Source organism: Malaclemys terrapin, chromosome 5 (genome assembly GCF_027887155.1).
Source record: "Malaclemys terrapin pileata isolate rMalTer1 chromosome 5, rMalTer1.hap1, whole genome shotgun sequence".
In the NCBI taxonomy this organism is placed as follows: Eukaryota; Metazoa; Chordata; order Testudines; family Emydidae; genus Malaclemys; species Malaclemys terrapin.
The window spans coordinates 108,754,348-108,782,340 of record NC_071509.1 but is presented as its reverse complement, the minus strand read 5'-3'; the positions used below and the strand labels follow the sequence as shown (position 1 = coordinate 108,782,340).

The 27,993-nt window shown below is 47.6% G+C and overlaps 2 long non-coding RNA genes across 7 annotated transcripts; one reads left to right on the top strand and one right to left on the bottom strand.

Moving 5' to 3' along the window:
- Positions 1-16: 16 nt before the first annotated feature.
- LOC128837584 (uncharacterized) lies at positions 17-19,509 on the bottom strand. 6 transcript variants are annotated; one of them, XR_008444989.1, is made up of 8 exons: positions 19,429-19,509; positions 19,084-19,185; positions 17,415-17,507; positions 15,621-15,717; positions 10,714-11,910; positions 2,102-2,444; positions 1,843-1,932; positions 17-274 (listed from the first exon to the last, which is right to left on the bottom strand). It is a non-coding gene; the product is annotated as an uncharacterized LOC128837584 (long non-coding RNA). The 6 variants fall into 6 exon arrangements; XR_008444990.1 differs by having other exon boundaries at positions 1,843-2,444; positions 10,714-10,900; positions 11,771-11,910; XR_008444988.1 differs by having other exon boundaries at positions 1,843-2,444.
- On the top strand, positions 19,453-25,458 carry LOC128837586 (uncharacterized). Its single transcript, XR_008444994.1, has 4 exons — positions 19,453-19,543; positions 20,191-20,261; positions 20,352-20,486; positions 21,544-25,458. It is a non-coding gene; the product is annotated as an uncharacterized LOC128837586 (long non-coding RNA).
- Positions 25,459-27,993: the final 2,535 nt, after the last annotated feature.

Sequence of the window (27,993 nt, the reverse complement as noted above, 5' to 3'; positions counted from 1 at the left end):
CAGTCATTACCTAAAGCACCAAAATCATAGCACGCTTTTTAGATACAAACCATCAGGTTAACCTCCTGGCTGAAGACGTTTCTCTCACCCAAAGTCAAAGTCTGCAGCGGCATTTTCAACCTAGGCTGCCTGCGACCCACACTGTCCCTTCGCTCGCCAGGTGCAGGAGGAAGGAGTGTCTTCTGTGCCTTTTATATATACCCCCGATGTTCACGGTCTTTACTCGGAGGCGGGATAATCCCCCGGGGCTTGTTTACGCCTGCACGCTCCTTTTCTGTAGAGTTCACATCTCTTTATTACATAAACTTTGTATGTAAGCATTCTTTTACAATGCTACATTCACATCCCAACAGAGACATATACCTTTCGGAGTTTAAACACACATTTTCATTTTATAAATACACAACTCCTTACATAGTATCTGTACGACATTTCACCACAATATTAATGACTAGCGTGTCCCCGGCATTCATGTGAGACCTCACCTGAGATGCTTTGGGAGAACCAGAATGGTCATAGCAAACTCAGGAGGTTTCTGTAACCCCTCTGCACCCCCCTTGCCAGTTGTCATTAACATACTCTTGTGTCACGGACACCAGACCCGTGGCAATGATTCAATGCAGGGATTTGTAACTAGCCACTGAGCCCTTTGTTGACCCATCAAACAAGTAACCCGCTGGCCCCAGGAGGGGGATTGCGGAAGCCCTGGGATGGCTCTGTGTTGTAACCGAAAGGCGGGCAGAACTGAACGCCCGGGCGACGCGAAGCAGGTAAGCTACATGTTGCGATAGTGCCGCTTGGCCTGTGACATAAGCAGATAGCGCACTTGTAAAAAATCCAAATACATTTCTATTTTGCCCCGGTACAAACTACAGAGGTACCTTCTGGGGTCAGTACCTGGAATGCTAATATCCAAAACAAGGAGAATGAATGGCATAGAACAAGTGACTCCTGAGGGCGTTCTGCACCAAAAGAATAAAAATTCTGTATGTGATATTTTAAAATTCTGCAAATTTTATTTGTCAAATAAATGTGGAAGCTCCAGCATGGCATTGGGGAGCACAGGCCACCGGCTTCACAGAGGTGGGAGATCACTGTGCAGCTCCCCCCGGGACTCAGCGGTGAGGCTGCACCCAACCCTGACCGTGGGCAGGCAGGCTCAGCAAGGCAGGATCTAAGTCTAGAGTGACTTAGTGTGTGGGGATCCAGGTGAGGGTAGAGAGGGTTTGGGTGGGGCAATCTGGGTGCAGGCAGCTCAGTGGGGGATCTGACTGCAGAGGGACGACTTGAATCCACTGGGGCTTGTTGGAGGGTTCTGGGTGCAACAGTAATGGAACTCTGTGGGGGGTGGGGGGAGCATCCAGGTGAACGTGGCTGGGGCTCAGTGGAAGGGAGAGCCCTGGGGGGAGATAGAGCTCAGCAGGGGGGGTCTGAGTGTGGGGGGAATCAGTGGAGGGGTAAGTGGGGCTCGTCAGGGGGGTTCTGGGTGTGGGGGGTGAGGCTTGGCGGGAGGGTCTGAGTATGAGGGGGTCTGGATGCACGAGGTTGGGCAGATGGGGGGAGCAGCTCCCTCTACAGTGATCCCTCCCCCTGCAGCTGAAGAGCGATGGGTGCAGGAAGTGTGTGTGTGGGGGGGGGGGGGATGTGCATGCAGCGCTTCCTACAGCCGGGGGAGAAATCTGGGGGTGGGTCTGACACAACCCCGGATGCCGTGCAGGGGAAGAGGAAGTCCCGTCCTCCCCAGCCCGGATGGCACTAGCAGCTGAGTCCGGCACATGTTAGGAGCATGTCTTCCCCAGCAAGGTCTTCCCCAGTCCCGCTCCCTGCCCCACAATGATTTACCTCTCTGCCGGCTGTCCTGGACACCAAAATGTACTGCTGGGGAAGGTTGCGTGACCGCTCTCATGGCTTCCTTATCAAAAAGTCATTTTTCTGTGGGGAAGCAAAGAAATTTGCGTGGGATGTAAATTCTGCACATACGCAGTGGTGCGGAATTCCCCCAGGAGTACCAAGTGGAAGAACTGGAACCAACTGATGGGCTGGATTTTAGTGACATGTGAAGAGTTTTATAATTTGTAAAATCATCCTACGAATACACTACCTCCCCTGCAACATGGGGCGCCTCACAATGCCTTGCTGATGTGGCTCTCGAGCAGGGCCGCTCACAAACAGCCAAACTACTTGCAGGTCACGCCCTGAATGTCTGCGTATCGCCACGGCCCTGGTCCGGCAATTCTGACCCCGGCGGCCTGTTAGCAAACACCGGCCACGCTCTGGCTTCCGACAGCCTCGATCGCTACGTGCACGGTGATCCCGACGCGCTCCCGGTCTTCCCCGCAGAAATGTCTGTTCCGCACTGTCCAGATATATTCGGTCCGTTGCCTCTGTGAGGGCATCGAGCTTAAATGGAGTTCCCCATACGATTCACAACGCTGGATGATTTGCTATTAAAGAACAAAACAAGTTCATTTAACTACAAAGAGAGTTTTTTTAAAAGTACAAGTTATAGTCAGAAATGGTTACAAGACAAACATAAAATGCTTCCTAGTACACAACTTAAACTAGACGTGATTCAAGGTGAAATCATTAACGCAGATTTTCATGAGCATTGCTGACCAAATTACAGGGCAGGAACTGCTCCCGAGGTCCAATGGCTGTTTTCTTTTGTCCGCTTAGGTGAAAGAGAGAGATGGACAAGAAGAGATAACTTGGGATGTTTTTGCCCCTCTTTTATAGCTCAGTCACCCTTTGGAAACCATGTTCCTGAGCATGGCCCCTGGTTAAAAGCTCTTTCCAGCTGAGAGCAAGGAGACACACGGTTTGGTGGGGGAGAGGTTTCGTACTGTCGTTTGCTAAGATCGGATCTGTGTGTTCCTGCCCTGCTTCCTTGCCAAAGAATGACCACTTGATCAGGGCCGGATTAACTCTCCTGTGGGCTTGGGGCTGTTAGATTTTGTGGGGCCTCTGAGGGCTTGGGGTGGGGGAGTGGGCTCAGGGCTGGGGCAAGGGATTAGGGTGCAGGCTGCGTCCGGGAAGCGCATATCTCAGGCAGCTCCTGGGTTCCCCGGCCAATGGGAGCTGCGGAGCCAGCGCTGGGGGCAGCACACAGAGATTCCCTGAATGCCCCTCGCCTAGGTGCTGCAGGGGCACATTGGCAAGCTGGCACTCGCAGCTCCAGGCCCAGGGAGGGGGAGGGGCGCGCGGAGGCTCGGGGACTGGCGTCCGGCCAGCGGCACATAGACTTGCCGCGGTCTGGATGAAAAGAAGCAGTGGGCCGCATCCGGCCGGCAGGCCTGCGGGACCCCGGGCTGCAGCCCCTAAAGCCCCTGCATTAATCCGGCACTGCACTTGATAGGTGATGATACCTGCCTGGGGTATCAACTTGTCTTTTGTGTTTCAGAAACAGGTTTGCCCACTCCCCAGACATGTCTGGTAAACAAGTATTGATTTTGGTTTATGTTCATAACTTTACATATAATGTTGCTACATACATTTTACCATGATATTATTGACCAGCAAGTTTTACTTCTCACATGGTACCCCAAGCAGGCCTATTCTGTACAAAGATTTTTACAATAGTGTGTCGGATGTGAATACAGGGGTGCGTTCTGTCACGGTATCTTATTGAACTTTTCTTCCCGTACTATGCCATTATTGACTTTCCGCAATAAACCCGACTGATATTGGTTATTTGAGCCCTTCTATATATTTCATAACAAACCAACGCATAGCCAAGCACTCGATGCTATAATTTATCGACACTGCCCACCAACCACATAGGCGGTTAATTACAGGCGGGTTCCTTCTTTAAAAAGCTCATCATAGATAGACCAGACCCTGGCACCTCTTAAAGAAGCCGGCCACCCTGGGACATTGGCCTTAAATGATTGGTACATTCACTGCTTAAATGGTTGCTCCTTCCCACTCTCTTGCCCTTAAGTAAAGGCCACCCTCTCCTCTGACATTTAATACCGCTTTGACTGGAAGGAGATATGTCTTGGTCTCAGCATCTCTCTTCATGCAGAATTATTTCTGTGAATTAAAAAACACCCCCAAAACTTTGGAAATACCGACGGGTTACAAACATATTGTGACAATTCAGCAAAGGGCCCTGGTTCCTGAATGGCTCATGGAGAGACTTGGCTATACAGTGGTCAATGGTGCTCTGATCAGACCCTGTAAAACCAGAATGACCCAATGGGGAGAGACAGGGTAGGGGGATATCAAGATCAAAATCCAGTCTGAAGTGGAGTCGGCGGGATTACACAGAAGGAATCAAAAGCAGAATCCAGCCCAGAGTCAAACAGCTGCTGGGCTTTCTGAGGGAGCGACCCCTCACTGCTCCCTTTAACCCTTTCTGCTCTAGTGACTCCAGCAGTAATACCATCCAGGTGAGCTGTGCTCTTCTGGTGATGTGACTCCTACTGCCCTGGAACTGTAGGGTGCTGATCTGACAGCAGCAATGAGAGAGAAAGAGTTGAAGGGGCGGGGGGAGGGCAGCGACAGCCAGGAGCCAGCGCAACTTGGCCGCTTGGGATCATTGTTGTGTGGGCTACAGTAGCGCTGACCAAAAACAGGGCTCACTTATGGCATAGGCATTATTAGCAGTATTATGGTAGCACATAGAAGCCCAAAACCAAGGAGGAAACCCTATGATATGCACGTTAGCAGCAGCACATTACAGTAGCACCTGGGAGGAGAGGAGGGCCATTATGAAGTGCACATTAGCAGCAGCACTACGATAGGGCCCACGGGCTCCCCTTTTTATAGTGCCTGGGGGGAACCCCCTGTATGGGAGCACCTGTCCCAGAACCAAGTGCACATTATCCAGGGACATGCCCAGAAATTTAACTTTGACCCCTTTTGTTGGGACACTGTGCTCCCACCGCTCTGGCAGAAGCATGCTCTTCCCCCCACCCCAGCTCCAACAGGAGCTCGCTCTCCCCACCACCGCAACCACAGGGCTGGAGGAGTTCAGTGTCCCTGCCAATTATTGGGGAGGGGGCGTGCCTCTGCTTGCCCCCCCTTTTGCATGCCCCGACATTATCATACCACCTGGGAGGTGCCCCAGTATGAAGTAGACTTTATCAGCAGCAGCATTACAGTAACAGCCTCCCCTTTTTATAGTGCACATCGTCAGCAGCATTATGGTAGCGCCAGGGGGCGGAGGGGAATTATGAGGTACATATGATCAGCAACATTATGGCAACTCCTTTGGCCCCTGTGGTTTGCTGTTACTTGGGACTGTGCTGAACTGTTTCCATCTGGCACAATCCGAATTACTCAGGGAGAACACACAGAGTCCTATTCCTCGAGGGAATCACACCACCCAGACCTTTTCCTTGCTCTGAAACCCAAGCCTGCTTCTCCGGCCCGCCCCATGTCCAAAGGAGCGGTTTCTCGGGCCTTCCAGGGGCCTAAGTTTCCTTCCAGGGGCCTAAGTTTCTTTACTGTCTGTTAACTTTCTGCCCAGAACACAGCCGATCCTTCAGCCTCTGCGTATACAACCGGTCCCAGAGACACCCCTCAGCTTCTGATCGGGCTGTGCCATGCGTCCCAGTGTCTCGGGTGGTAGCTCTCCATTGCTCACAGCTATCTCTACACAAAGGGGCATTTAATTGCTCCTTCTGCTTAGCTGGAAAGAAAAGCTCTTCACACACTCGGGTCTGTGATTGTCTATAGATCAAAGAGCCATTCTCACCTTCCAGCATAACAACAGTTAATGTCCACATATTCTGGAATGGGTTTGAATCCTCAGACCTCTGGGATAGGGCACAGGGGCTGTTTAGACAGGGACTCCCCTTGCCTGGTGCTGAGATGCAGCCACCTCTGGGGTGAGGTGTGGGGGCTGTTTATACGGGGATCCCCATGGGCACTCTGATTTATAATTTAACTCTTTGGGGACTGCACGGCAGGCAAAGTAAGAGACGTTTAACCACAGTAACTTTTACCCTCAACACACACAAGAGTCACAGATATTCAGATAAAACAAGCAAAGCCCATATGGCTCCCCCACCCCCTCCCTGTCTCTGCTCATCCCTCCTTGAGAGTCCACAGGGTAGTCCTGCTGGCATTGTCAGGTGATGCTCAGCCGATGTACCAAGTCATGTATTTCCAGGAGTTACTGAGACATTTCAGTGCTGTGGACCAGGCCTCATTTGGAATCCTAGGTCCAATTCGTGGCCCCAAATAGGAATCCTAACTAAGACAGAGCAGGACAACTACAATGCTCAGGGAAACAGCCCACAACTCTTCCAAGAGGAGACTAGAAGAGTGTGGCTTGTTTGGCTTAAAAACAGGGATGTGGTTGCTCCCTGTAAGTACACCAGGGAAGGAGCTAGTGAAGCTAAAGAACAACGTTGTCCCAAAAGCCAACGGGGATAAACTCACCAGGGCTCAGCTGAGGCTGGAAATGAGAAGACTGTTCCCACCCACCAGCAGATGGGGGGAGGGTCTGGAAAACCCCAAACTAGCTGCAAGATGGAGCAGTTTCTGAAGAGGATTCTCTGTCATAGCCCTTCCCATAGGAGGGAGCCCGGCCTAGATCCAGCCCTTAAATAAACTACCCACTGATCAGCTGCAGGTGGTGACACTCCCTGTCCACCTGGAGATCAGCCTGGCTCCTCCTCCTACTAAGGCATCCACAGCTGATGATGACTGTGATGTCAGCCCTTACAATGAGCTGCCCTGGGTCTCTGTTGACAGCTCAAGGTTCTCATAGATCCCAAAGCCCAAAGGGATCCCTGTGATCAACTCATCTGTCCCCCCTGTCTGACCCAGGCCCTGAATTAATCCCTGCTTGAACCAGAGCAGCTCTCTTAGGAAAACATCCCATCTTGATTTAAACCTGGCCAGAGCTGGAGAATGCACCGCAGCTCATGCGGGGAGCTGTAAACCAGGATGCCCATGTTCTATCCCCAGCACTGGGAGGAGATTGGGGTCTAGCGGGGGGGCTAGAAGCCAGGACTCCCAGGGCCTGGACAGGGGCTGGAGGTGGATGTGGGGGAAGAGGGGCTTTAGCACAGCCCAGGCTCTTCTCTCCCCTTAATGTCTGGATCTGCCAGTCAAAAGGACCCAAGTCCCAGCTGCCTACTCAGCAATGAGCCAGATTGCTGTTCTGTACCCTCCCTGCCTGGGCACTGACCCACAAGACCCTCTCCCACTTGCCTGAGGCTCTCCCACCCTGCTCCTGTTCTTGCTCAGGATGCACCTTGCCCAGGCCGCCTTCAAAGTCTGTACCTTCAGTGTGCACAGCTTTGGAGAGGCCAAGTGGCCAATGTGCGGGTGATAAGTGCACTGACTGAGGCGCTTGCTGGGGGGGTGGTTCTGAGATCGGCCTGGCTCCACAGGGGGTTTTTAGGGACCCGCCTGGCTCTGGAGGGATGGGGGGTGGGTCTGTCATGGGCTCTGCCCAGGGAGCAAGTGCTGATAAAGCCAGTGCGGTGCCTGGCTGCCCACGCCCCCCTCCTCAGCGTGCATCTCTGCATATCCTGATACTCTGTGACATTGCCATGGTGCAGCAGGTCCGAGACAGCACGGGAAACACTGTCCTGGCCCTAGCAAAGGAACTCACCGGGTACCGGGCCCAGCCAGGATGCCCGGGTTCTATCCCTGGTTCTCAAAGGGGGAATGGGTCTAGTGGGCTAGAGAGCAGGGGAGCTGGGTGCTATCCCTGGCTCAGGTGGGGAAAGGCAGGGGGTGAATGAGGTGATGTTCACAGCTCTTTCCCTGGGCAGGTACAACCTGTGCCATCGCTACGCCCAGTTGGGGAGCCAGAGACTTGGGTACGGGACCTACAAGGAGCCGGTCATCTATGTGTATCAGTAAATTCCCCCCAAAGCACCCCTCAGTGTCAGGTCCCCATGTCCCTTTCCCCACCCCCTTGAGCCAGCCAGTCCCCCTGCTTGGAGTCTGGATTGGATCTGGCATCCCCCTACAAAGGAAAGGCCCCGTGTCCTATTTCCCCCCCCACACACACACACACTCCCAAGCCAACCAGTCTGCCTCCCTGCCCTGGGGCCGGATCGGAGCTAGCACCCGTGGAAACATCATGCTCTGGGCTGGCTGTGACCCTGCTCTCCTAGAAGGTCAGACATGATGTCAGTCACCAATTGGTGCCAGTTTGGGTATGAGGAGGCTGGAGAAACTGGGGATTTTGCCAGGGGGCTCTTTGGGGGTGGGGGGTGCAGCAAGGGAAACAGATCCAGCCACCCAGCTGTCCAAGGCAGCTCTCCTGGGAGAGGGACAACAGTGCTGCCAGCCCGATGGGGAGGGAATGTAACCTAGACATCCAGGACAGCTCCACAGGGGCTCTGTAGCTCTTGGGGAAGGGGGGAGGGAATGGGACCCAGACATCTGGGATGACTCCTTTAGGGGCTCTGCAGCTCCCAGCCCCTGGGAGTGGGGGTGGTAGGGAATGGGACCCATGTGTCCAGGCTCCTGTCTCTCTCTGTGTCCCCACAGAACATGATGGTGCTGAGGGACTCGAATGGGGGTGGGGCCTGCATCCCAACGGATGTGCAGAGATCCTGGTTTCCCCTGGCTGATCAGGGATGGTGCTGACACCATGATAAGAGTCCTGACCCACTGCAGCTATAACAGGTAGCTGGGGGCCAGCACGGGGACGGGGCGCAGTCCCAGGGGAGGACTGGAGGAGTGAGCACAGGGCGGGGAGGAGTGGGGGGTCTCAGCCTGGGAGGTGGAGAGAGCTGGTTCCCAGCCCTGGGTGGGGGAGGGCAGAGAAGTGGATCAGAGCACACCAATGTGGGGAGAACTGACTCCAAGCTGGAGGAGGGGCTCCCCAGGGTGGGTGGGGGTCCCAGCTTGAAGGGTGGAAGAAGTGGGGCACAGAGAGCCGCGGGCAGAGAGGAGTGGGTGGGGAACAACAGAGGAGTGCAGTGGTCTCAGGCCCCCACAGTTTATAGGTTAATCCATCTGGGCAGGTATTGCAGGGAGTTGGGGGGTCTCTACCCCCAAAGCAGATGACAGGAGCAGATCTCCAGCCCAGCAGATTCCCGCCCCCCCCCCAGCCAGTCTGCTCCCCCAGGGTACACAGACGGGTACGGAAGACTAGGAGTTTGGGTTCAAGGAGCCGGAGAGGCTTGTCAGATTAATCTAAATTGACCCTGTAATCATGATATCCACTCAGTCCATACCTAAACTTCTGTCTTTCTCTCTTGCGCTCTTTCTAGCAACTCTAAAGACAAAACGGACAAGACCACAGAAACACCAAAGAAATGGCAGGAAAAGAGAAGGGAAGAAAAAGCCCCGGAGAAAGGATGGAGACACACTGCGTGCATGCCCCTGCTCCCCTGTAATGAGGGCTCGGGTCTTAAACACTTGTTTCAGTGGGTTTAAGCTCCCTAGAAGTGCCATGTAGAAGGACCTCCCTGTAAATAGTGATCAAGGTCCTTCGCCTCCAAACAAATGATTTGGGTATCCATTATATATCTGTAGCTCAAGGGCCACGCTTAAATATGGGCTCAGGTCTCTGTCTGTTTCACACCTTTGGGACCTAGTCTTTTAAATGCCCTGTGTGATTGATCTCTCCATGCAACAAGGGTTCAGTCCGTCCCCGCTTCCCCCCCGCCTACTGAGATGGAGTAGCATCCCACTGAGCTGGAGAGGGAGGGACCACTCTCTGATCCCTGGTGGGCGGAGCCAGGCTGGCTCACCCCTCCTGCAGGAAGCTAAGGCACGGGACAGGAAGTATAAAAGGCGGAGCCAGGGAAGGTAGTAGATGTCTTCAGAGTGCTCTTGAGTCTGAAGCTGTACTGTGTCTGAGGATGAGACTGACCCAGGAGAAGAGTTGCTGGGATTGCTGCTTGTTATATACCTTGAGAAGCTAGAGGCTGATCCTGAACTGCAGGTACCTTATAGTAGGAGAGTAGGAAGTAGTCCAGGGACAGCTGGCTATAGTTCAGTTCTGTGACTACCTGAATGCTGGTCAGTGTGATTTGGTTGACTCCCTGCTGAGCCAGTTGTAGAACCCATGGTTGGGGTCCTGGGCTGGGACCTGGTGGAGTAGGGTGGGCCTGGGTCCCTCTATGCTCTGCTGCTAACTCCACCTTGGGGTGGCAGCCCTTAGACTCAGAAGCCTGAGTCTTCTGCTGGAGTCAGTGTGGTAAATATTAGACTGCTTGTTTGTTTGCTCTACCCTGCTTAAGGGCCTGGGCTCCTTGAGACTGTTGGGTGACCAGACAGCAAGTGTGAAAAATCAGGATGGGGTGAGGGGTAGTAGTCCTGATTTTTGGGTCTCTTGCTTACATAGGCTCCTGTCTCTCTAAAATGGGGACATCTGGTGATTAATATTTAGAAATGTCTATCTCAGGCTTTCATACAGGACCTCACTTGATGCACTTTTGTAGTACATAAGGCTGTACTTGAATTGCAGGCTAACTGTCAAAAAATTCTCTGAATTGTAGAGAAGTCACGAGAAATTATGGAAAAGTAATATTGCACCATGTCTTGGGTAACAAAGTCCATTATTGCTTTGCCACAATTGAGTGGCCACCCAGGGCTCCCACTCAAAATTGTGCTGGATGCAATACTGTGGATTCAACAATGTTAGGCAAGTTAAGGTCTTAATAGTATAGTAATACTGTCTTCTCCCCACTCTCCAGGTCAGTGGCTCTCAACCTTTTTAGACTACTGGACCCCTTTCAGGAGTCTGACTTGTCTTGCATAACCCCAAGTTTCACCTCACTTGCTTACAAAATCAGTGTGTGATTCATTCTGGTCCTTGGCTGAAATCTGCTCGTCCAGCTCATGTGGTACAAGTGACCGTTCCTGTCCTTCCAGGAGAAGCTGGAGAGGACAGTTACTCCAACCACACATTGACTGGCACCTGGCTGTGATCAGTGGGTCAGGTGACTGCTCTCGGAGCAGGATCCATTGTCACCTGTGAAGAGAAGGGCAGAAAGCCATTCTAATATGGTCAGTGCAACACACTACTACTGGTGAAAATGGGGGCATAGGGAGCTTTACAGATTGGGTAAGGGTCAGGCAGAAAGGGGTTCAGTATGTAGTGGGAATGGGGGTGGAAGACTACTAGTACCAGATCTCATGTTTGTCCCTTACACCCATTCATCCTGCCAATTGACACTAGTATGGAAGAAGGAGCTAAAAACTCAAATGCTGGTCTATAGAGTAAGACAAAACAGGTGGCCTACACTCCACTTTTCTGCTCCTACCCCTGCTCTTCTCAGATGCAACAAGCATAAACCTTTCTCAGCTGAGGATCTGGCACTTTGCCTTTTGATGTAACTAGGTAAGATTTTTACTGAGTAACTTTATTTGTAAAAGCCATTTTCATGAGTGGTGTGGCTCAATGCTGTTGGCTGTAAAAGCTGGGAACTCAACTTTGGGTGAATTAATTTTCACCTTATTTTATAGAATTTCAGACAGAACTAGTGTCACTGATAACATCTGGACACAAATGTCTTCCAGCCATTAACAGACAAGATGGAACTGGTAAATGGACCCAAGTTACCATGTTAGTCGTGACCTCATCTGATCCCTTAATCTGGTGCTCTAGTCCTGTCCTTTAGTTTCAAGTCCAGTGTCTTCTCCAGTTTGGGTCCATGTTCACTTAGGTCTTGTATAATTTAATGCACAAAGGTAATCTTTATCCAATTGTCTTTAATACATCAACCCTTTGGGTTTTAGGTAACTTGTACATTATAAACAATATTTCTCAAACTAGGGAAATGGAACCTAGATGGAGCTACCATAAGATGGGTGCATAACAGGTTGGAAAATTGATACCTACTCTCCAGAAACAGTGGTTCAGTCAGGCTGGAAGGGCATAACAAGTGGGGCCCTGCAGGGATCGGTTCTGTTCAATATCTTCATCAATGATTTAGATAATAAAGTTCCTAGATGATACCAAGCTGGGAGGGGTTGCAAGTGCTTTGGAGGATAGGATTAAAATTCAAAATGTGAACAAACTGGAGAAATGGGATGAGATTCAATAAGGACAAATGCAAAGTACTCCAATTAGGAAGGAACAATCAGTTGCACACATTCAAAATGGGAAATGACTGCCTAGGAAGGAGTACTGCGGAAAGGGAGCTGGGGGTCACAGTGGCTCACAAGCTAAATGAGTCAACAGTGTAACTCTGTTGCAAAAAAGCAAACATCATTCTGGGATGTATTAGCAGGAGTGCAAGCAAGACATAAGATGTAAGTCTTCCACTCTACTCTGCACTGATTAGGCCTCAGCTGGAATATTATGTCCTGTTCTGGATTCCACATTTCAGGAACAATGTGGACAAATTGGAGGAAGTCCCGAAAAGAGAAACAAATGATGAAAGGTCTAGAAAACATGACCTATGAGGGAAGATCAGGAAAAAAATGGGTTTCTTTAGTCTGGAAAAGAAACTACTAAGAGGGGACATAACTTTTCAAAAGCTATGCATCCGACGAAGTGGGCATTCACCCACGAAAGCTTATGCTCCAATACATCTGTTAGAGAGTCCTGTGGCACCTTTAAGACTATTGCTTTTTACAGATCCAGACTAACATGGCTACCCCTCTGATACATAACTTTTCAAGTACATAAAAGGTTGCTATGAGGAGAGAGGGAAAAATTGTGTTTACCTCTGCAGATGGGGGGAGGCATAGCTCAGTGGTTTGAGCATTGGCCTGCTAAACCCAGGCATGTGAGTTCAATCCTTGAGGGGGCCATTTAGGGATTGGGGCAAAAATCTGCTTGGGGCTTGGTCCTGCTTTGAACAGGGGGTTGGACTAGATGACCTCCTGAGGTCCCTTTTTTTTTTTTAAACAAAGTAGCTGATGGCACAGATTTGTGTTATTGTATTACTGTTGGTCTGTCAATGTGCTGTAAGTTCTGAGGTAAAGAACACAAACACCAAAAAGTCCTTTTTCTTGGGAAGATTGAGAGCAAGGAGGCATAAAATGACATGACAAACTGAAAAACCAGCAGGGGAAGAGGGGGGAAAAAAGCGCACAGTTTGGGTAACTGAAGCATGCACATGCATAATCATAGAATCTATGATTCTATAGACACGGTAGATAAGAATTTTAATTTCATTAAAACAAAATAGGTTTTTCCTCAGAGCATTTTAGAAGAAAAAAATGCTATCTAAAGATACATTATAGCTCAAAGATCTCCTCATGGAATAGAGATTATAGTCTCGTACTATAGAATCTATATATTCATGTAACATTTAAGAAACATTTTGTAAATGAGTTCCAATAGTTCATGGATTAGGGACTCAATTTATGGGGTTCCACAGTCTTCTGTATAGACTACTTAGGTTAATTTTTCTATCTACCCAATGGGGCTCAGTCTAGAAGATGCCATCAGAGATGCTTTAGTTTTGCAGTTCTCAAACTGGATTTGTCTCCAGAGGTAACATGCTTAACAGCAAAAATCTTTTTAAATAAAAAATAGAGGTGAGAAATAACAGACCTCAACTCTGTCCCTCTGCAAATTTGTGTACACTGAGTCAATCCCTTAACTCTCTAAAAGTGCAAAGTTTCAAAAAGTTCAACGAATAGAAGATTGTTGGGGGCAGCATAGATCTGGACAAGGAGAAGAAGTCTGGAGATAAATGAGAAGCAAGGGACATGATTTTTTTGTTTAAAATTTGTTTTAGTTAAAACCATGTAAATGTCTGTCGGTCTCCTAATACAGCATGGCAAGAAATTCCTCCAAATATTGATAGTTCATCTCCCAATGACTTCAATTTCCTTTGGTAAATGAAATAACCAACCAATCACTCACTTTCTGATACAGCTGTAAAACTAATCTGAAAAGTTTTCAAAATCACTCTTTTAAAAAATGTATAGTGTTCATCTTCTAAAAATGAAACCTACATCTAGCTGAGTTGTGAAGAATATGTATTAAGGTTATAACCAGCAAGAATGTACTTCTAAGTAGAAAACCATGATTAAATAGTCTTCCTGACTTGTGATTTAAATCACATCCACCCTGATAGGACAAGAAGCAATGGGCTTAAATTGCAGCAAGGGTGGCTTAGGTTATACATAAGGAAAAACTTCCTAACTGTCAGGGTGGTTAAGCACTGGAATAAATAACCTAGGGAGGTTGTGGAATCTCCATCATTGGGGATTTTTAAGAGCAGGTTGGACAAACACCTGTCAGGGATGGTCTAGATAATATTTAGTCCTGCCTTGCGTGCAGGGGACTGGTCTAGATGACCTCTCAAGGTCTTTTCCAGTTCTGATTCTATGATTATGCATGTGCATGCTTCAATTACCCAAATTGTGGTCTTTTTTTTTTTTTTTTTTCCCCTTTCCCTGCTGGTTTTTCAGTTTGTCGTGTCATTTTATGTCTCCTTGCCCTCAATCTTCCCAGGAAAAAGGACTTCTTGGTGTTTGTGTTCTTTACCTCAGAACTTACAGCACATTGACAGACCAACAGTAACACAATAACACAAATATGAGCCATCAGCTACTTGGTTTAAAAAAAAAAAAAACTGGTAAAACTACACTTACACAAGCAAGGCATTGGCTCATGTGTTCTATACTGATTCACTGTCTAATTACAAATCTTTAAAATATAGCTGACAATGCTTTTAATTTTACTATTTAGCAATCCTTCATTTTTAGCTAAGTACACGTTATCCTTTATCTACTTGGGCAGAAGAGTTTGGCGATCACACTAGCTTTCTTTAATGTCAACATTTATCTTTAAACATGGGGCTTTTCATTCAAAGTCCAGTTTCTTTGTGAATCATTACCAAGAAACTTCATTATAAACTTTCCTGTGGATACATTTTTGTGGGGTGTCAATTTTAGGGCCTTGATACTGAGTTGCTTTTAATGGTACCCCAACAATAGTGCCAATAGGGTTTTTTGTTTGAATGGTCTCTTTAGGTATTTATAGCTCACTCATCACCATCCGTGGTAGCTGTTCACCTCAACAGCCATGTGTTACAAATCATTAAGGGATTTAACCAGCTGGAGTTCTTGAGCTGTGCCAGAAACATTAATGGGACTCTTGTGCCTGTCTTGTGGCCTAAACTCCACAACAAACCATGCAGATAAAGGTTTTAGTGCCTGGAAAAAATACATGATGCATGACTTTAAAATGGGCAAAGTAGGATTCTAGTTGCTTCTAACATTAACAGACCCTGCCTAATGACATTCCTTGTGGCTTATGATGGGTGGGGAACCTTTTTCTATCAGGGGGCCATTGACCCACATTAAAAATCAGACATGGGCTGCACATAACTGGGGTAGCAGGTGGGCAGAGGCTCAGGGCTTCCCCTAGGCTCTGGGGTGGGGCCAGAAATGAGGGGTGGAGGGGGCTGTGACATTCTATACCTTGGAATACTCTGTAACCCCCATATTTTTCTTGCAATTGTGATATTGTATTTAATGCAGGCCATGTGAGGTATCAGGGGAAGGTTATGATCTGCTGAAAGTACATTTTTTCTATCTAAATGTGTATATCATTAATGCATATGAAGTTGAGAATGTGTTGTATGGTTGTCACTAAAATATGCTGTGGGTTTGGGAAGCACAGATGCTAGCTCCCCAGGGACAATGAAGGTAACCAGCATCTGGGTGGCTGCTGAACAGAATCACCAGCCATTGTCCAGCAAAGAAACTACAATTCAGTGACTCACCTGAATAAGGCCACACGAGGGGGATTGCTCACCTTTGCCTGGGGACTCAGCAATGCCCACCAGACATGCCTGGACTTGTGTTCTCCAAGCACATGACCTAAGGGTATAAAACAGAACATGGGGGGAGGAGGAGGGGGGGCCCATGCTTGACCTTTTTCCTGCCCCCACCTATGCTGCAAGCAACAAAGACACCCAGAAGACTCCAACAGAGAAGACTGTCCCAGGTTTAAGGGACAAACCTGTGTATTCAGGATTGTGATATCCAGTGGGTTGAGAAACTGCTTAATCTAGATGTTGCCCAGCCTAATAGGGTTGAGTTTGGACTGCATGCTTAGAATGGCTGCCAAAATAAATTGACTTTTTGCCTCTCTCTAAAAAAGAGATTTTAATAGTCAAACTTCTGTATGTATATCTTTACCAGTGAGTCTGCTTGAAGTGTATAGTAAATCTGCTCAGGCTTGCAAAGGCTGGTGTCACCACTTTCCATTGGTGTGGTGAACCAATTAATTTGCACTGTTCATCTTCAGGGGTGCAAAAGTGTGTAGTCCTGAGGTTCAAGGCTGGGATCTGAGGGGATTTGGCTAGTGCTTCACTCTGATTCATGAGGGGCTTTAGGAGCATTCATACAACTGAGCTGGGTATGGGGCTCCATGTACAGTTGTGCTGAGGGATAACCGCACCTGCAGGGGTTTGCTTCTTGACATTCGCAAAGCACTGAGACGGCCCAGGCACAGCAGTCCTAGGCTGCACCCAGGGAATCCTATCGCAGGGGTGTAGAATGAAGTGAGGATCTGGCTGGGGGTGCAGGCTCTGGGGTGGGGATGAGGGGTTTGAGGTCCAGTAGGAAGTTGGGGTGCAGAGGGTATGGGAGGGAGTTCTGACCTGGGGCAGAATTCAGGGTGCAGTCTCTGGCCACACAGAACTTACCTCAGGCAGCTTCTGGTTGGCAGGGCTGAGGCAGGCAGGCTCCCTGGCTGTGCACGGCTCCCAGAAGCACCTGGCATGTCCCTCTCCTAGGCAGAGGCACCAGGTGGCTCTGCATGGTGCACGCTGCCTGTGCCTGCAGGCACTGCCCCACAGCTCCCATTGGCCATGGTTTCTGGCCAATGGGAGCTGCAGAGCCAGTGCTGGGGGTGGGGGCAGCATGCAGAGCTTCCCTGATTGCCCCTGCTCCTTCGGGCTGCAGGGACATCTGGTAGCTGCATGGAGCTGACTAGACTTTTAATGGCCTGGCAACCCTAGTTTCTCTCACACTGCCCCCACAGCAGGGCAAGTTGGTGCTCATGGCTCCAGCCATGGCGGGGCGATAGAGGCTGCTGGCCTGCAGTGCAGGAGCTTGCCTTGGGCTGGATGAAATGAAGCAGCAGGCCAGATCTGGCCCACAGGCTGTATGTTCCCCCAGCCCTGGTTTATGAAACTGACACAAGCATAGGCTATTTCAAATAATACTCTAAGCCAATGAGACTTTTTGTTTTGAGGACCTGAGGTGTGCTATAGTGGAGGGAGAATAAACCACACTTAGCATGGTAAATATCTCAAATGTACAGAAGGTCTTAAATAAAATACAGTTGTTGAACCAAGTTAAAATGTGCTACCACTCAACTTGATAGCAATTATGTAAGTTCTGTGGAACTTGTCTGCACAAGGAGGTTTTTGCTCCACCTAAATGCCCAGAGGGCTGTCCTTCCTCACTCAAAATTTCGTTGAACAATGTTTGAATGACCCCATCTATGGCTGGCCTATCATCTGATATGTGCTGAGCACATCCAGGGAATATCTTGTTTGTATCAGTACCTGTGTTTCTTGCTAAAGTCACTCTCCAGTGGAAAGAAGCATTCTCTGCACAGCTGGGACCGCTTTCCAACAGAGGCTGAGACATGGAAACTTCTGGAAAAGCAAGCAGGGCACACTTATAAATACTGTATAGAGTTTCAATCAAATTTCTAAAAAATAGTAAGTATTCTCTTTGCTCAAAGATCAAAGAGCTGGCTTTTTGTTATAACGTTCCATTTTCTAGGCAGGTTGTCTCTGTCCTTTACTTATAAGCTACACCCCTAGCTAGAAAAATCCCATTCTTCAAATATTTTTAACCTGCACATGGCTATAGGTAAATAGGAGGCCTAGCTATTGCATTGCTTTTTTTTTTTTTTTCCCCCATCTCTTCCTCAGCCTAGAGTGGGGTTGACTGAGGCATGAAGGGCTCAGTTCAGTTAGGAGTGTGAACTTATTTGGGATTTCTAGGGTCTTGTATAATATTTTAAATTACAATAAATAGGTATCTGTAGCCAAGAGTACATGAATTCTGGATATCCAGAGGGATAGTAGGGAGGAGTGGGCTATAGCACTGGGTGGCTGCCATTGGAGTCTGGGACAAGTTAGTGAGTGGGAGCTGAACAGTGGGGAGGTTCTGGGGTTTTGAAACTGGTTGTAGGGAGAGAAACTCATAGGTGGGTGAGGAAAGAGCTCTCGGGCTTACTTGTGTAGAGGAAAATGGGGGGCAGGTCCCTGGGTCAGTGCTATAGCATGAACAAAAGCTTTCTAGTTCCAGTTGAACAGAGCCCTTATATTGTTTTTGAAAATATTTCTTTTATCCAGTGCAATTACACTTGACTGCATACCTGAAATAAATTATTTGAAAGCTGTGGCTACTGTATAATAGCTTTCACGTAATCTGCAACCTGGAGCAAAAGACAGTGATGTATCATACAACTGAGAGCAGATAAAATGCAGTGTTCTTGTCAATCATTTCTTTGTAAATAGTACAAATCTCATTGAGCTGGATGTCTTGTGATCCTGGGCCAGCTGTTTTTAGCATTGCAAAACTATTTCAAATCCATGAGTCTTTTGCCCATATAGGACTGAAAAGTTCAATACAATTTTCCATATCTCTTCCATGCCCAATGCCAAAATTGATTCACTTTTAAAAACTAGAACAGCTTTGGTAGCAGTTTTCCTCACCATTTCTCTCAATTGGTCTCTTACTCTACCTGCTCTACTTTTACTGTTTGCCCCTTGGATGCTTTAGCTCTTAATCCCTTTTTATTTCTAGTCTCTAGCAAATGCAATAAGGTTCAAGTTGAAAATTTGCACTAAATTTCTGAGGGTGTTCTCAATCAGACCAACCATTCTTGCCCATACCCTATTTCTGTCTGTGTAGGTTTTTTTTTTTTTTTTTTTAGCTGCAGTAACAGAAGCTAGACTTTGGTCTTCAAATATGGGTTTGAAGCAGTAGCTACAATTTCTTTTTAAATCCTTGAAGCAAGTAGATTCCAAGCCTCCTCCCACTTTCAGTGCAAATGGAATCATTCAAAACCCATTTCCAGGAATACAAACATTAAAACTGACCAATTCTCAGAAGCATTCTGTGGTTTGGCTTGGAGGACTATTAGCTGTAATGTTGACTCTTGAGGGCATGGGTTTAAAACTCTATCAGTATTTTTCAGTTTTATCGCTTATTTCTCACCAGTCTCCAGAAGGCAGGCAGTCTGCTCTGCTACCACTGTAGCTGGTATCTTTGAATCTTCATACTAGGCAGGAAGAAGACCATGTCTTCCATGGCAATGCCCTGTGAAGCAAAATGAGTGGAAGTAGCATAATACATAGGGCTACCATATGTCTGGATTTCCCCGGACATGTCCAGCTTTTCGGTCTATGAATAGCCAACTGGGGGGGGGGGGGGGGGGGGGGGACTTCTAAAAATGTCCAGGATTTCCCCCGGTCAGCTATTTATAGACCGAAAAGCAGCGGCCAAGCGCCACTCAGCATACAAAACCCCTTCCCTGCTCTCCCCTAGCCTCTGCAGCCTTACCATGCCGTCCGGCCCCGCAGTTGTCTTCCTGCCCCTCCCCCTCCCCTGCTTTCCGTGAATCAGATCTTCGCAGGAAGTCTGAAAAGAAGCAGGGGCAGGTGGGCAGCAGCAGCAGGTAAGCTGGGGGGGTGGGGGAGGAGAGCTCCGGGGAGGTGTGGCTCGGCCCGGGCAGCTTCTGTCCGGGCAGCACCCACCCCAGTTCCAGCCAAGCACCTCCAGCCCCAGCCGCTCCAGCCTGCCCCAGCTTGGGCCCCACGGTGCTGGCCCCGGTTCCAGCCAAGTGGCACCGGCCGAGCACCCCCAGCCCTAGCTGCTCCGGCTTGGGCCCCAGGGCAGCAACCCCGATTCCGGCCGAGTGCGTTGGCCCAACCCCGGCCGAGCACCTCCAGCCCGGCCCCAAGCCCCGCGACCCCGGCCAGAGCGCAGCCCGATTCCTGGGCTCTTTAAAGCCGGCCCTAGTCAGGGGATGGGGGTGTGGGGGCGGGTGGAGGTTCTCAGGGGGTGGGAAGTGGGAGGGAGTGGATGGGAACGGGGCAGGGCAGGGGTGGGGCTAGAGGTGTCTTCTTTTTTTGTTTTTTTTTTTTTGTTTTTTTTGTTTGTTAAGATTCCTGGTTGCCTAAATGTTTAAAAAATCCCTATCCCTTCACCAGCCTCTGGTCAGAGGCTATCACTGACGGATATTTGAGCAGTTGCTGGATGCTTTGTTTATGCACTCTCTAGGAACTTTACCAAAACACACAAATCCCTATCCTTATTTTACAGATCGGGGAAACTGAAGATAGGGTGGTGAGTGACTTAACATGAACATGATTTTTCTTACCCATTCTGAGAAGGTAGATCATGCATGTCATATTCTACTGATAAGCTACTGGGTGGTTTGTTTTTGGTTTTTATTTTTATTTTTGTTTTCTTTCTTTTTAAAGGGTGGAAGTTGAAGGACTCTCTCCCTAAACTGGTGTCGGATTACATGAACAAGAAGTGTAACCGAGATGCATTAACCCACGCTTTGCCTTTTGATAAAATCAATGAAGGGTTCGAACTGCTGTGGGCAGGGAAAGGTGAGATTTTATTTATTCATCTAAATGATCATTTCCTGAGTCAGTCTGATGTAGGAATTTCCAGAGATTCTGCCACTTCTTGACCAGTTTTTGTAGAACATTAAAGGCCATACTGGCTCAGACCAAAGGTCCATCTAGCCCAGTATCCAGTCTTCTGACAGTGGCCATTGCCAGGTGCCCCAGAGGGAATGAACAGACCAGGTAATCAAGTGATCCATCCCATTCCCAGGTTCTGGCCTGTCATAGATAAGAGATGGATTCAAAATGGAAACTGATCCAGACCCCTTTTTTCCCCACATTCTCAAAATGTTTGTATCTGTAGCTTGTCTATCTGTATAAGGATTTTAAACAAGAATCCTGACACTTGAAGAAACCCAAGATTAAGATCTGAACCACATGACTGAGGTTCAATCTGTCATATAAAAGGTGTAAATAGAAAGACAGTGGCCTGTCACTGAGAATTCTGAGTGCTTGGAAACTGAATCCGGAGCCTAAATACTTAATTTAGGTCAAGGTTCTCAAACTGGGGGTCAGGGCCCCTCAGGGGGTTGTGAGGTTATGGGGGGGGGGGTGGGTCACGAGCTGTCAGCTTCCACTCCAAACGCCACTTTTGCCTCAAGCATTTATAGCTATGTTAAATACATAGTGTTTTTAATTCATAAGGGGGGTCACACTCTCAGGCTTGCTATGTGAAAGGGGTCACCACTACAAAAGTTTGAGAACCACTGATTTAGGTGCCTAACTTTAGGCACTTAAGTCTGAAATGTTGGCAATAAAGTACACACAAAGATTTAGGAGACATTATCCTTATTCTCTGGACAAGGGTTACGTCTGTCTCTGCAGTCAGTTTATATGTTGCATAGCCAATAGAATGGAATTGTGAAAATAATTGAAGGAGAATGGGCTTGTTGTTGTAATAAACATCCAATGTCTACATATGGACCATTGTTCTTTCTGGATATAGAGCATTATTTATGTGTACCAAAGTCCATCTTGATGTGCATGGAGCATTGCTTGGCAAACATGTTAATTCTTCCTTTTTTTGTTTTTGTTTCAGTATTCTCAGCATTCTGTTTTAAGCCGCTGAGCGATGAGAAGTGGGGTCTGAGCAGCACAGCACTGCTCCTCCAGAATCACCTGTCTGACTCCTTCCCCTTACTCAAAACTTTTATTAGTGTGTTGGTTTTACAGTCTTTGCTTCTAGAGCTGTATAAATTGGGTCTATCTGAACCTGGAAATACCTGAATAGATTTAGGAATTCTTTTTGTTTCGGACTAAGAATTCAAACCTCTGCCCATAGCTTTGAGGTGTGTGAAAGAGCAGAGCATGTAGGAGGGAAGGTATCCTAGAGAGGTCTGCTTCCACATTATTCAGAATTCAACTAAATTAACCATTCCCATCAATTACACTAGCTCTCTCAGCTAATTTAGTCTAGCCCCTGCCTCAAGACAGGGCCTGTAACCTACCCTGTCAACCTCCTTTCTTCTTTCGGCTTAGAAGGTGTTGTCCACCAGCAAGCTTAGCAACTCCAGGGATCCTTTCCCTGACTCAGCCTCCTAAGAAGTGAGCTATCATGAGGTTGAAAGCAGCTTGGGTCCGGCCCACGGATGCTGGCTGAGGGCCTGGGGAATTAGCTCCAGGACTGAGCACTCACTTTCATGTGAGTGGCCGCATGAGCGAGGCCTACATTCTCCAGCCTGCTCTGTAGCAGCAGGGGCAACCAGCCCTCTTTTGTTGCTCTGGTCTGCTTTGCTCAAGACCCCAGAGCCCTCTCTGTGCCATCCTGGCACAGGGCAGGTCACACAAAAGCGGGGGGGGAGAATTAGCTCAGGCAGTAAAGAGCTTGCTTTACATGTGAGAAGTAGGTGGATTGATGCCTGTACTCTCCACAGGGTGGGATGAGGACTTCCTCTACTCCCTGCAAAGCAGCTAGCCTACTTGCTTCCCTCTTTTTTGCCCCCTCTCCCCAGAGCAGTCAGCAAAAACCAAAAAGCCACCCTTCTGAGGCCTGCAGTCACCAAGTGACCACCATGGGGAATCAAACCCACAACATTGGCATTATTGGTACCAAACTCAAGCCAGCACACAGGAAGCATGCTTCCCCCTGGATGTTTTGGAAAGAAGCAACAGCCTGCTAAGAGAACTTTGTGGCCAATCTCATGATATGGGTGGGGTGGAGCTAGTCTCCAGTCAGGGGTCTGAGTCACTACAGGATAAATGTAGAGGCAGTCTGGTAACATAGGGTCACTGAGAGCAGGACTTGTGGTCATGCAGAGGTCAAACAGGAACAGTGTGGAGGCAGAGAAGTCACAAGTTGACAGAGAAAAGGGCTGATGGTAGTGGGAGATCATGCACAGGTCCCTGAGGACCAGGGCAGAGGCAATAGAGTCACAGAGAGCAGCACTGGTCCTACTGGGGGTCATGTAGAGGTCAATTAGAATCAATTTGGAAGGAGAGGGATCAAAGACACAGAGCTGAGGACTGGGTAGTGGGGGCTAATACACAGATCAATGAAAATCAACTTGGAGGCAGTGGGGTCACCCAAGTTCACAGAACAGGGATGGTTGTACTTGAGGTCATGCAGACGTTAATGAGGATCAATTTTGGAGGAAGATGGGTCACAAGGTCAGAGGACTGGTGGTACTGATTGATCAGGCACAGGTCAATTAGCATCAGTTTGGAGGTTGGGGGGGTCACATGGAGTCACAGAGACTAGCCTTGGTGGTACTGAAGGTTCATGCACAGGTCAATTAGGATCAATATCAAGGCACAGAGGAAACAGGGTCACAGAGAGAAGGGGTGGTGGTAGTGAGGGGACGTGCACAGGTGAATTAGGATCACTTTGGAGGCAGAGGCATCACACAAGGTCACAGAAAGCAGGACTGCAGGTAGTAGCAATTCCTGGATCAGATTTGGAGGTCATGGGGTCACACGTGGTCCTAGAGAACAGGGATGCTAGCAGTAGATGGTCATGAAGAGGTCGATGAGGACCAATTTGTAGGCAGAGGGGTCACAGAGACCAGGGCCTGTGATACTGGTGGGGTCCCTTTCATCAACAGAAGTCGGTCCAATAAAATATTTCTCTCACCACTGTTATCTTTTGTCCAAGTTCAGGCATGCTCAGAGCATTGCTATCAGATTGGGCCCCAACAGGTAGATAAATAGGGGAATGACTAGTTTGCAAACCCCACTAGGGCTTAGGCATGAATTAGGCACTGAGCTGCCAGGCAATGTCAGAATTTAGGCAGCTGGGTGTACCTAGCTGCCAAAATTTAGGTGCCTCAGATTAACAGTGGAAACTTAGATGCCTACAAGGTTAGACAGCAGCTGAACAAGGGTTTTGTGAAAGCCAGTGGCATCTAAATATTGGATTTAGGAACCTAACTGCCACTTTGGGTGCCTATATCCCCCTTTTCAATCCCACCCTGAGTGGGCAAGGAGGGACATGGGGTAGTGCAGGAGACAGGATACTGATAAGGGGGAGGAGAATGGAAAGGGATTGAATTCCAACTCCTGGGCATTAGGAAATAGATAAGCGACACCATTTTGTGTACCTAGCAACTATTTAAGGTTGAATTTTTGATCCCAAACTGCTCACTTACAAATGAGGGGCACATAACTTTACTCTGAAGTCTCAGAAATCATAAGGCAAGTGAGAAACAGTGTGATTTATTTCTGTGGTATCATGATTTTTAAGCCAATCACATTTTTAGTCTCATGATTTTTGGCAGATTGGGGTTGGCAATATTGGGCAGCTGATGAGTCATAAATTAACTATCTTGACCCTAATAAATCAGTTTGGATGTTGATGAGATTTCAGTCTCTCTCCTGAAGGTCATGGGGAGGGTGCCTTGATTTGTCTTCATTGCATTCTGTGATGGAAATCTTTTATTCACTTATTTTGTTCAAGGGCCGTTCTCTTCCAATACTTAAATTGCTGAAACTCATCACTACAAGCCTGTAACAGCCAGCAATATTGCAGGGGGAAAAACTTCTAATAAAAACCTCTGTTAGAGGGGAGTAGAAGCAGCTAAAGCAGGGACCTTTGGAAACCTTTCTACAGTTTTGACTGGACTTTCTATACCCTGTGCTGACTGGCTGTTTGCTTCATTCCTCCATCTCCCTCAGAGGCTGTTCACCTCAGTGTCACTCCTCTTACCTCTCTCCCTTCACTGTAGAATATTCCCCCACTGCCTAAACCCACCCCACACACCAAAAAATGGTGGAACCATCACATTGTTCACTCTGCTTGTGTGTTGTATCCCTTCCTCCACCACAGACTGTGAGCTCTTTGGGACAGAGACTGTTTTTGTTATGTTTGTACAGCACCCAGCACAATAGGGTCCTGGCCCCTGACGAGGGGTCCTATGTACCACAGTTATACAAACAATACTAATAGCGTATCTCTCTGTGGAAGCCTTCTTTGGGTGGAGAAATAGTTGCCAGTTGGGTCCAAATAATGAGTAAGAAATTAGGAGAAATGGGAGGCTTTTGTGTGGGGTGGTACTTTTGGAGGAGTTGGGTTCTTTACTTTTGCAAAATCCTGTTTCAAACAGGGTGTTCATGTGAAGAGTTTTTAGAGAGTACAATCTCAGAGGCAGCATTGTTATCTATTGGCTTATCTTGTAACTGCTACCAGATATTCTGCTTCTTCCTAAACTCCTTGGGACTAGTCAGGGTGGTAAGCATTATGCACTGTAGTGTTTGTAAAATCAGTCCCTATGTGTCTTAAACTTTGTGTACAAAATAATTATTTTCAGGTGAGAGAACAGCTCACAACACATTCACAATACCTAGTATGAAAATGCAGCAGCTAGCTGGCTATTAGTTTACTATAATTACAGCCCCAACCAATGAAACTGTTTTTCTTGCTCCAAGTAAAATGAAGGGGGGTGGGGGGGAGAAAAAGGTTACCAGAGAGATAAATATGCTCTTGATTACCCAGCCTCTTTTATCATATTGCACTACTAATAAAATATCTGAAGTACTTTAAGCAAATAAAATACAAATGATTGTAACATTTGGTGTGTATTAATTGCTATTTATGTAATACCTGTAATTGGAAGGCTAGGCATGTGGCATAGAATTGGTCAACTTGCACATGGTTAAGGACAGCATGCTATGCCACCTTTGTCTGTCTTGTTCCCCTAGGCTGTGTCAAGCCCCAGCCCAACTTAGAGCATGCTCAGGATGGGGGCTGTTACATCAGCCAGTGATCCTAGACACACTTTGGCCACTCCCCGTAAACCCTGCCCATGATCAGTTTACCACACTCTCTCACCTCTGCAATCTTTGGGTGATGTAGTGGAGGGCCATTCTCAACCAGTCTAAGTTATAGCAGCCCTGAGGCTGCTAGAAGGTGTGCTAGCAGCTGAATCAGCCCCGAGCAGCCCTAGGGATGGGGAAAGCACCGAAGTGATAGTTTTCCTGTCCAGAAGGTATTGATGTGCTGATATGCTCATAATCCATGGGAGTACAGCTTCCTGCACAAAGTTTTAAACAAGAACTATAAACAGCTATTACAAAAATCACCAGAATTAAGATTGCATTGTGAGAACAATGGGATGTACGCGTTCCATGGAAGGATGATTTGCAATCCATTAGAATATCATCCTGCTGGGCAAGAATATTTGTAAAGCTGACTTCAAGTGAGGTCTGAGACGATGCAGTGTAAGGATGTTCTCTGTGCCACGAGGTTCAAAAGCCTGAGCACAGGATCCAGAATAAGGCCCATGGGTGCCTCCCAACGGTGTGATATACATAACCTTGATGAGAAAATATATTTACGGAGCCCTGATCAGAGCATTGCTGTATCTTTACAAAATAGACAACTGTTACTGTCTATCAGCGCCACTTCAGCACTTTCCAAAAATAAATCCAAAGAGTGAACATGCAATGTTACTGCCACAGATGTAGCCATTGCAAAACTATTCATGGTAAAGAGGAGTGGGTAAAGTGTGAAGGAAATGGGACTATGTGAGTGAAGCCTGGTCTATAACCTTCAATGTTGCTGCTCTGAAAACTCTTAATGTTTCTCTACCTTAAGTACAGTTTATATTAATAGAATGTAAGATAGCTTTGATAATCAGAGGTAAAGTAAAATGATTGTTAATGCCCTAATCCTTTGCCAGTAAAAAACCCAGAATATTTTAAGAAATGCTGAGAAAATGAAATATGGAGAAGTGAAAATGTGAGAAGAAAAAGATTTCAATAGTTCATATTAGGTCATTGATCACATCCAGAACATATAGGGGACTTGAGGAACTTAGCTCATTTGCACCCTTTAACCAGTACCCCAAAGGAGGTGGGGCTGAAATGACATCTGTGGAGTCATCTGTTAAATGCTATGTTTTCTGTATTTTTAAAGCAGATCTGGTGACATATATTATTACAGAATGATCAGTAAGAGAGGGGATTTTCCAAAATGGCCAAAGGTCACACTCACCCACCTCAATCCAGATTGGAGTGGGGTATGAGACTTATGATCCCCTTATTTAATCAGAATATCTCCAGGGAGGTATCACAGGGAACAAGCTAGAATCACAATATGGACTTGCATGGCCCAGCGGAAGAGGGGGAATAGTACCTATAAAAATGTGCTTGGGGGGGGGGAGAGCTAATTAATTTGGGGGGGGGGTGTCAGTGCTTGGGAGGGGTGTGGGCTTGACTGCCATGCAATGTACTTATGAATGACAGGATGAACAATGAATTGGGTGGTGAGAATTACAGTATGGGTTCATAGAAGGAAGTTATTGAATTAACTGTACCTAACTGAACAGAAGACTAGTGTTTGCTTAGTAATGTATAATTGCTGCTGATCATGTTTTTAGCTTTATCTCAAATCATGATTGTATGATGTGATGCAGTGATACCAATAAACTTTCTTAATGACATAAAAGGGTTTTTGTAAATGTGCTAAAACGATCCAACAGTCACCCGTTGCTAGGCAGGCTAGGTGCCATTACAACACCCCCAAACAAGTAACAGAAGAAAATTTCCAAAACAAAAGTGGGGGAAATAGTGCAACCCCCCTACCGCTGCATGTCGCCTGGCCCCACGTTCTCCTTTCCCTGTTTTCTGCACATTTGGTTCTTGGGAAGGAGGATGGAGGATAAAAGTGGCAGAGTTTTTAATTAACAAACTGAACATTTTAGATTCTGCATATTGGGCCAAATCCCGAGGCCAGGTTATTTAGTTTTGAGGGGCACAGCAGCAGTCTGTGTAAGTTCTCTGCACTTTGGGAATGATGAATAAAGTTGGTGGAGGGGTAATACACCCACTCTCTGGGCTGGAATCTCTCTGCTAAAGTGACTAAGGTGAGCCAATTGTGGTGATGGATTTTGTACCATGGAGACTTATCCTCCAGGACTCACACTAAGAACAACAGCTCATTTCACATAGACCAGTAGCTGTCCATTTACATAAGTTGCTCACACCCCAGCTGGGATAGATTCAGATCAGTGGAAATGAGGTATTGACTCTCTGATTCTCTGAGCCATCTAATCTC